We start from the raw sequence: 10502 nt of genomic DNA on the forward strand, positions 1-10502 counted from the left end.
ATGCCTTTGTAATTTGAATTTTGTAATGATCCGTGTGTGGATGTATACAAAATGCTTGTTTATCTTTCGAAAGATGTTTTGAAAAGAACGTTAACTTTGTAATAACCCGTGTTTGGATGTATACAAAGTATTGTCTTTTTTGAAAGTTTTGAAAAATCAACAGTGTATGAGAATTTTATTTGTTTTGATTTGAGCAAGCAAACTAGGAGGTCTACCCTGAGTTGTAAGGTCTTTATCCTATTTCCTTTAAAAATCTATCCTTTCACCGGATATAAAAGCAAGGTTAGATTTTGTACTCAAAACAGTGGAATTTTGACTTTGATTTTGAAAGGAATGAGAAGGGATTACCTGAAGAGGTGCAAGTGTGATTGTGATTGGATTCAGATATTTATCTTTGAAGTTAGTGATCTAACGGTTCAATTTTATCTTTGACATACACGCAGTTTATATTTGCTGGAAATTAAAGTGCGGAAATGTAAAGTGCGGAAAGTAAATCTACGCTATTACATCGATTGTGCGGGAAATGTAAACTAGCCTATTTACATGAATTTGACATCCTATACATTTATCTAGGAATTTTAAATTGCAAGAAAAATAAAAGGCATGTTTTTGGATTTTTTATGATTGGTTTTAATTATAATTAATGCATGATTAATTAAATTAAAATGAAGAAAAAGATGAAAATTGATTTAAACCTAGAAATTAAGTTTAAAATATGTACAAAATATTTGTCAATTAATTTTAAAACAAAACTAATTTTTTTTGGAATTTTTGAAATTGATTTGAAATTGATTAAGTTAATTAATACATAATTATGCAAATAATTATATAAATAATTAAAACTTAGAGAGAAAATTATTCAAAATATGTACAAAATTAGTTTATAATATATAAACACTATTTTATATAAAGAACAATTTTTTTTATGATTTTTTGATTGGTTAGAATAATTAAAAAGCTAATATATAAATATATACTAATTAATTATGCAAAATATTAAAATTTTGAAGAAAAATAAAATATTTTTATTTCAGAAAATAATATATTATTTTAGAAGTCTAAAAATATTTTTTGTGTATTTTTTGGATTTTTAAAAAACTATTTTTGATTAATTTAACAAAGAAATTAAAATAAAATAGAAAATAAAATAGAAAATAAAAAGGATACTGATCCTGTGTGGAAATCAATGAAGGAGTATGGTGTGGTGAGAGATCTGGCACGTTGGATCTGACTGGAAGTGAATCAGAGGGCTCAGATTTTGAGGAGCATGACAAAAGCATGGACAGCGCAACACAGGATCCAAGAATTTGAATAAAAGCTGGCGCGCGCATTCTGGCCAACCAGAGCCTGCCACGCCTTCATCTTCTTCCTCTCTCCGTTGCTATAGGCTCTGCAACTGTAGGTAAAGCCTTTAGTGACGGTTTTCGTCCGTAGCTACAAGACCTGCACATGTCAAAATTTCATACAAGCAATATAAATTACTTAGGAGACCATGGTTAAGCTTAAAATCGTCCCCTGAGTTCAAATATGTCATTGGTTTCTTCTAATTTTGCCTAAATCAGAGGATCCCAAATTTTAGCTTAAGAACCCTAAAATGGTATCTTCGTGTGTAAGCATCTAAAACTCAATTAAAGCTCCAGAAATGATCTACACACCACACCAAGTTCAAATATATGTCTACATCGTGCTAGATATGCTTGGGTTATGAGACACAAGTCAGTTTTAGTTTGGATGAATCGAGACCTGTAGCGTTTGATTCAAGGAGTTTCAGAGCTTGCAAATGATCTGGATATGTTCAGTGAAGTTCAAGGAACGTGTTTGAGTGTTTAGTTTGAATGGAAAGTGACTTAAATTTGGAATTCGAATTTCAAAATTCTTTGAATATTTTAAGAGATTACAAGTGTGTTACAAGCAAGAGTTTTGCTCTCAATTTCTGTCTTTTTATTACTGAAGTGCTATAGCCTATTTATAAGCATTAGAGTGCTTAGAAACTAAGCCAAAAGCATTGATGAGTTTTTTTGGAATCTTGACTTTTTCAACATTGGTAGCTTTGCCTTTAAGCCACCATGGCTTGATTTTCTTCTTCTCCTCTGCTGTACTTTGCTTTGGGACAGAGTTGAATGAGTCATGCTTGGAATACAAGCTATTCTTTATCCATTTCATTTTCTTTTTAATTTAATCTTAAAATAAGATAAAATTATGCCAAAAATGGATAAAAAATGATGTGGGCTTAGTCTTGGTCGTGGGAGGCCCATATCATCATGGAAATGATGTTTGAATGCTGAAAACTTGGCCCCATTTGGAAAAAATACATTTTTGAGCAATGTTGATTTCATGCATTTTCCCAAAATTTAGCCAACTTCAACAAGGTGTAAATCCTTCAATTTTTGTCATATGAAGGAGATCTTGCACTTTTTAGAAACCTCAAAGAGTCCTCTAACCAATGTCTTTGGTCTCATGTCAAAATGATTTTTGAAGCTCCTTGTGTGTCCTTTTGAAAAAAGTGTCTTTTTGTTGACTTTGAAAATGACCTGTAATGTCTTTGATCATATTTTTCAAATGGTGAATCCAATGACCATGGGATCAATGGCATTTGAAAGATAATTGAATTTCCTTCAAAACAAGCTTTGGTTTGAATTTTTTGGATGAAGGATGAGAGAGTTATGATCAGTCAAAGTTGAGTTGACTTTTCAGGCAAAAACCCTAATTTTGAATCTTAGGGTTTTGTTGATTTTTGATCTTTCCTTGATGAATTATGATCATCCAATGATCAAATGATGAATCCTTTGACAAAATATAGACTTTGACAAAAATTTCATTTTTGACTGTCTGTTGACTTTTTTGGTCAAACGGGTCGTCTGTTGACTGTTTGAGCTGCTGACGGTGCGTCTGAATGAATTGAAGTTTGAAAATTTGTATGATGGTACTTTGAGATATATGGATGTGTATGAAATCCATTTGAGCTCTCAAAAACTTGTTGCTCCTGTAAAAACAAGAAAAACCCTGATTAGGGACTGTTTGTGTAGGAGACAGTTAAGCGTACCTGATTTTTGTGCAGTGTTGAGTCTCTGCTAATCGCGTGATATTCAGAGGACTTCTAGAACAAAAATCTTGGAATTTTGAATTGTGAAAGATTGATTTGATTGATGGTACAAAACACTGAGAATTGTACTGCCAGCAGTTTGGCTGTCGACTGACTGTTCAGGTAGCAGTTAGAGTGAAAAATCAACAGTCAAAGTTAATTTCTTTTTTGTTGTTTTTTTGTTTTTTGTTTTATGTGAAAAATGAAAGTTTATTTACATGACTTGTTAGAAAAACACAGACATAATAAATAACTAATATTTACGGTATGCGGGCAAAATTACCGATAATAACCCTGAAAATCATTTAATGCACAGAAATAGGAATATTTGACTGGCAGAAAACACACAAAATATTATCTTAGTAATTAAGCAATATTATGACAAATAGTACAACATTTAATACTGACAGTACAAATATCACATACTATATTGAACAGTACGACGAATAAACGGTACATTTAAGAAATAAGAAATACGGCAAATTTTAAGAATGACGATTAATGACCCATGCTATGAACAATAACATGTAGATGATTGGGAGTGCAACCATTGCAGGTCCACACTCTTCAGGACTATGCAGGCAGAAGAAAGTCATGATCACCGTAGCAATGGTGATGACTGTAAGAAACAGTGTCTCTATCCACTTTGCCATTCTTGTCAGGGAAGAAGAAAAAATAGATATGAGATAGGAATTTGAAAGATGAGTTGGAATTTGATGTGAGATTTTATGGAAGAAAATGAGAGGTATTTATAGAATGGAAAGAAGGAAAGAGACGTTGGGGAATGATGGGATTCCGTACAAAAGGAAAATTTGAGTGGAAGTAAGATTTGAAAGAAAGTGTATGATAGTGTTGGAAAAAAGAGAGATTTGATTTTTGAAAAAGAGATTTGAAAAGATTTTTGCAAATAATGGAATATAGTACAAAAATTAGTGGGAAACAAAAGATAATAATAATCTACTTGTTACCAGTACAGTCTGAGTTTCCTGATTCTGCGCCTGCAAAAAGATTTAACTCTGTACCAATTGTGTCAGTACTATTTATCTGTAAATAAATAAATAGCATGTGTGAAGTAATAAACAGTATTTGGCGTTTGCGTAAGAATAAATTCAACTGCAGGCCAAATTACTGTATAAGAAAAATTCTAAAAACTAAGTGTTTCATATGTTAGGATATTTGTTGAAATAATCCATAATTATATGAGACTCTTAATTTTCAGATTGGAGTTTTCTTGAAAAAAGATGTGGGCAAATTTTGGGGTATAACACCAACCAAGGTATTTGGGTTTCTCCCCACATATTATCTTGTGATTTTAACTAAGTAATTGAACTGACATTTTACCTTGTTATTGCAGGATGATGCTGGCACCGCCACTTCAGGTTTTAAAGATCATGGCCTTACCATTAATGTTGACAAACTTTACGGTAACTGTCAGACTTTAACTTTCGTCAAATAAACCCCTCAAAGGCTTATCTTTCTGACTAACTCTGCTCCGTTTAATACAGATATCTCTCAAAACAAAACTCATGTTCTCTCGCCAGTCTTCGAAGACGTTAGGCCAATCGCCACCATATTTCCTAATGAACTAGTCGAAGAAAGCCAATCCACTGACGATTCCCCACCTACTCACCAAGACAAAAATTTGGAAGAAGATCACCCATTCTCAGGCAGTGACAATGTGAACCTTCAAATACATAACAGCGAAGATACTGCATCGGAGCAAGATGCTATGGAGGAGACTTCTAAACCAGAAAAACAAGATCCTCAAGGAACTTCGACTCTTGCTACAAAAACCATTCCTGGGACAACTTCGACGCTTGCCCCTGCGAAGCCCACTCCTTCTGAGCTGGAACAACTTAAGCAAACTGATCCTCTTAGTTTCCTAAAGGCTATCATGAATGTGAATAATTCTTCGCCTTCAGAACTTGATGTCTCTCCAGCTGTGATTGTAGAATCTAGTGACAAGGAAGATATTCCTAGCCTCCTTCGACAAATAAAAGAGAGATTCTTTGGGGTCAATCTTGTGGATGTTCTCAGCCGGGAACCTATTAAGAGTCACAACTTAAATCAACTTTTAAAGAAAGTAGATTTGCTTCAAGTCTCCACAGAAGTTTCAGAGGTAATAGTTCTGCTAGGTTCTCTACTTGATCAACTCCAGGCCAACATTCTTCGAAAACAAAATGTCGAAAAAGAGCTATCTGAGACAATGGCCTCTCATGACTCTTCATGGAATTCTGCTGTGGATGCAACGAAACAAGGTGAGGCCCTCAAGCTTAAGCATTCAGAAAATCAGAAGGCTTTTGATGATTATGAGAAGAACATCAACTCCTGGAAACAAGAGATAAAGGTACTCGAGAACAAGATAAAGGAAGCTGAACGTTGTCAGGAAGCCATACAAAAATCCAACCAACAGGATTTGCTCGAGGTGGTGCAGTCGGGGATTAAACATTTTGAGACTGCACAGAAATTAGTGCCAGAGATCGAAAGATTGAAGAAACAACGGGTACTAATTGAGCTTCGTATGTCTTCGTGGGAAACTCACTACTTGAAGATCAAAAACAATCTCCCTGAAGATTTTAACTAGTTGTTTCCAATCCTGTAACTTGTTGCATTTTCGTTTTGTAATCGAAGCTTTTGTAGAAACATCTATTTGTATGCTTGACTTCTATTTTCTTCGTCAATATCTACAATGTTTGCCAGCATTATCTTAGCGAATCTTTCAATTTCTGCCAAAATATATCTTTAGATTTTCTACAGTGCTTTTATTTAATGCAACGTATAGACCCTGAACATCCTTCGCAGCAACCTTGCCTCTAGACTTGACGTTTCCACTTCTCTAACCATAATCATTATTGAACAGTGACGTCACTTTCTTCAAAACATCAGTTTAAGACGTGCGTGCATCAGTTTCATGATTACTTCTCAACTTCCAAGGGCGGGAAACGGCGGAAGCCATAACTTCTCTCTTTGGAAAACCAAACGCAGTCCAATCAATCATTAACAATTTAAAACCACCCTTCAGTATCCCCAGTCTATATAAAGGGCCTAATATTGCCTTCATTTCTTCATTCATGCGCTTTCTCTCCAAACTAAACACAGAAAAGAAAACACACAACTTCTTTTTCTCAAAAAAACCTTTCTTTTCCTTGCAATGGCTGAACCTCTTTCCTTTAATAACATCAAAGCCCTCATCAAGAACGAGTTCAGATTTTCTGAGGATGAACTTGTTCGTAACTTCATCAACATCGAAACCCTCTTTGTCAACCAAGAACTGGACTTCTATTTTGAAGAAGTCTTGGAGGGTGCTATTTACCCCAACATGGTGGCAGAATTTTGGATGAATGCGTCTTTACGCATAGATCCTGAAGGTAGGACCACCATTGATTCTGAAATTCGACATGCTCGTCTTAGCATCACTCCCACTACCATTGTCAACCTAATGAGATGCAATAACTCTGGGGCAACTTTTGATGACAACAGTTTCAGCATGACTACTCATCTCATGTTGAGAACTCTTATGGACAACGATCGCTTCAGTGCCAAAGTTATCAGAATCTGGCACCAGATGCTCGTGGGAAACTTCCAACCTCGGAGGATCGATGAAAACAATATCATGGTTGAAGACTTGGAGTTTATCCTCTGTGGTCTTCGAGGGAAGAAAATTAACATTCCTTTGATGATCTTTAAAGGACTTGTTAAGGCTGTCTCTATCGATGTCGACCGTCAAGGGAGTGTGACCTGTCTTCCATACGGGAGACTCCTCAGTTACATTTTTCTTAAGAAAGGTGTAGTGAGGAGGATGCGCGATTCTGGAGCCAAGGATATGTTCGAGGCTGAACCCTCACCTGTGCTGTCCTTGGAAGGTTTAGACCAAAGGATTAACTAGCAAGTATTTAGCTTAGGTTTTTTATGCTTTTTCTTTTGTAATCTCAGATCCTGTTCTTTGGATCCTTTGGTAATGCATATACTCTCATGTTTTGAATGAAAAATATTTTGGTGTCTCTTTAGACTCTTTTCCTTCTATTTAACAATCTATTCTGATTGTAAAGCCATTTTGATCAATGTGACATATATGTTTTTGACGCATGCCTGACCATTTTGGCTTTCGTAGTACCCTGAGTATCTACGTTTTTGCAATCTTTACTTCGTACATACTTGGTTTATATCTCTTCAAATATTTCCCGTTTACTCTTAAGATCCTACGATTTTCTGCTAACTCTTCAATTTTGTAAGCATTGTTCGAGAATACTTTTAAGATTCAAAAGGGTCCTTCCCAATGTGGGGACCATTTACCAAGTGCCTGATTCTTTCGATCTATAGGTAAAATAACTTTCCAAACTAGGTCATTATTAACAAAAGTTTTACCTTTCACCTTTTTGTTGTATGCTCTGGACACTCTTTCCTTTTGCCTTTTTATCATTTCCAGTGCTCGAAGTCTGTCTTCGTCCAAATCTACTAACTCATTCATCATTAACTCCCAGTACACGTTGGGAGGAATGTCTGCTTGTCTTTGTATTCTTACCGATTGCAAATATATTTCAATCGGGAGTACTGCGTCATGTCCAAACGTCAGCTGAAAAGGAGTTGTATTTGTAGCTTCTTTTGGAGATGTTCGACAAGCCCAGAGTGCTTGATCTAAAGTCTTATGCCAGTTCTTGGGTTTCTTTCCCACATGTTTCTTAATAAGGCCAATTATTATTTTGTTTGCTGCTTCAACCTGTCCATTTGCTTGAGCATAGTAAGGTGTAGAAGTAAATAACTTGAAACCTATTTCTCTGGCAAAGTCTTACATTTTTCGTCCAGTAAAGACTGATCCCTGATCAGTTGTTATACTTTCTGGGATTCCAAACCTATATATAATATGTTTCTGAATAAACTCAATCACAGCCTCTTGATCCACATTTGCCAGTGGTATTGCTTCGACCCATTTCGTGAAATAGTCTATTCCTACCAAAATGTACCTTTGACCTTTAGATGACTTGGGGTGAATTTCTCCAATTAAATCTAATGCCCATCCCCTAAAAGGCCACGGTTTTACTATCGTACTTAATTCGTTTACTGGAGCGTGTTGGATACCTGCATGTTCTTGGCACTCTTGGCACCCTTTCGCAAACTCTATGCAATCTTTTAACATCGAAGGCCAATACATCCCATATCGAAACAAAAGCCATTTCATTTTGTGCCCTGCTTGATGTGCGCCACACGCCCCACTATGCACGTTCGACAGAGCCAAGTATGCCTCTACTTCACCCAAGCATTTCAATAATACCCCTTCAGGAGTTTTCTTGAACAATTCATTTCCCATCAGGAAATACGACAAGGCTCTATACTTGATTTTCCTGTCTGTATCCGTCGAAGGATTTTTCAGATAGTTAATAATTGGACTCCTCCAATCTGTGTCTGCCAACGAATCTATATTTAGTACTTCGAATTCTTCTTTGTTGGCATAACCCAATTGTGAGTTCTCTAGATCACTTGGAGAAAGTTTAGTAGACATTGCTCTTCCTCTTACTTCAATCATTTCTTCCAACTTTTCTTTCGATACTTTATATCCTGAAGCCAATTGTGCCAAGTCGTTTGCTTCCTGGTTATTCACCCTTGATACGTGTTTTAATTCCACATATTCGAATCTCTTGAGTAGCCTATTTGCAATGACAAAATACATGATCAAATTCTCTTTGATGCACTTGTACTCCTTTGTCAATTGTTTGATGACCAATTCGGAGTCTCCTTTAATTTCGACTCTGGTTGCCCCCAATTCTAACAAAGCCTCAAGTCCAGCAATTAATGCTTCGTATTCAGATTCATTGTTGGAGCATAATGCACCTTCAATTTTATACTTGAGCTTTGTTGGAATTCCATCAGGAGAAATTATCAACATTCCAACTGCAGTACCCTCTCTATGTGTTGAACCATCAAAGTATAACTTCCAAGGTTTTAAGTCCACACAATGCTGATGATTCTCAACCATCGCATGGTCGACAATGAAGTCTGAAACAATTTGACCTTTCATTGCCTTGAGAGGCTGAAATATCAATGAATATTCAGTGAGGGCCAAAGCCCATTTGCCAATTCGACTATGTAGTATTGGCTTAGATAACATATGCTTAATAACATCACAATGAGATGAAACGTAAACATCAACTGGCTTTATATAATACTTAAGTTTGATACAGGAGAAATACAAGCAAAGGCAGAGCTTTTCTATATCAGTATATCTAGTCTCTGCATCATTGAGTACTCTACTTAAGTAATAAATGGCTCTTTCGATGTCATTCTCATCTTCTTGTGCCAGCATGCTGCCTATTGTTTTATCTGACGCTGAAATGTATAGGCGCATGTGCTTCTTCCCATTTGGGGGAGACAGAATCGGTGGACAAGTCAAGTATTGCTTTATCTGATCGAAAGCTTCTTGATGTTCAGCACGCCATTCAAATTTTCCTTGCTTAAGCCGTAGTAGAGGTGAGAAAGCTTGCGTGCGTCCACTCAAGTTAGAGATAAATCTCCTTAAGAAATTTATCTTACCCAATAATGATTGTAACTCTTTCTTCGTGGATGGAGACTTGGTTTCCATAATGGCTTTTGTCTTGTTCTGGTTAATTTCTATCCCTTTTTTGTGGACTACGAAACCCAAGAAATCACCTGCCTGCACAAAGAAAGCACATTTGAGGGGGTTCATCTTCAAGCCATATTTCCTCATTCTTTCGAATGATTGGCTCAGATGATCGAGATGACTCATACCCGAGGTAGATTTTACCACAATGTCATCTATATATACTTGTATGAATGTTTCTATGAAGTCATGAAATATAGAATTCATTGCTCTTTGATAAGTTGCCCCAGCATTTTTCAAACCAAAAGGCATCACAACCCATTCGTAAGTGCCTATTGCCCCTGGGCAACGGAATGCTGTTTTGGATACATCATCTTCTGCTATAAAAATTTGATTGTATCCAGAATATCCATCTAACATGCTCAAATACTCAAAACCTGCGGCTGAGTCTACTAGCATTTCCGCTACAGGCATGGGATACTCGTCTTTAGGAGTAGCTGCATTAAGGTCACGAAAGTCTATGCATACTCTTAATGAGCCATTCTTTTTAATTACAGGTACTATATTAGCAATCCATTCAACATACCTTGTAGTTTGGATAAATTTGCAACGCAAGAGCCTTTCGACCTCTGCTTTAATCTTCGTGTGAATCTCTGGCGCGAATCTTCTGGGAGTTTACTTTATGGGCTTCTTCCCTTCTTTTATTGGTAATTTTAGTTCGACTAAATCTCTTTCTAGACCAGGCATCTCATCATAATCCCAAGCAAAACAATCTCTGTTTTCTTTCAGCATTTTGATGACCGTTGCTTTTAATTCTGGTTCTAGTTTCGCGCTGATATATATTATCCTTTTTTGATCATTGTCTCC

This window comes from Vicia villosa, linkage group LG3 (genome assembly GCF_029867415.1).
Source record: "Vicia villosa cultivar HV-30 ecotype Madison, WI linkage group LG3, Vvil1.0, whole genome shotgun sequence".
Classification (NCBI taxonomy): Eukaryota; Viridiplantae; Streptophyta; class Magnoliopsida; order Fabales; family Fabaceae; genus Vicia; species Vicia villosa.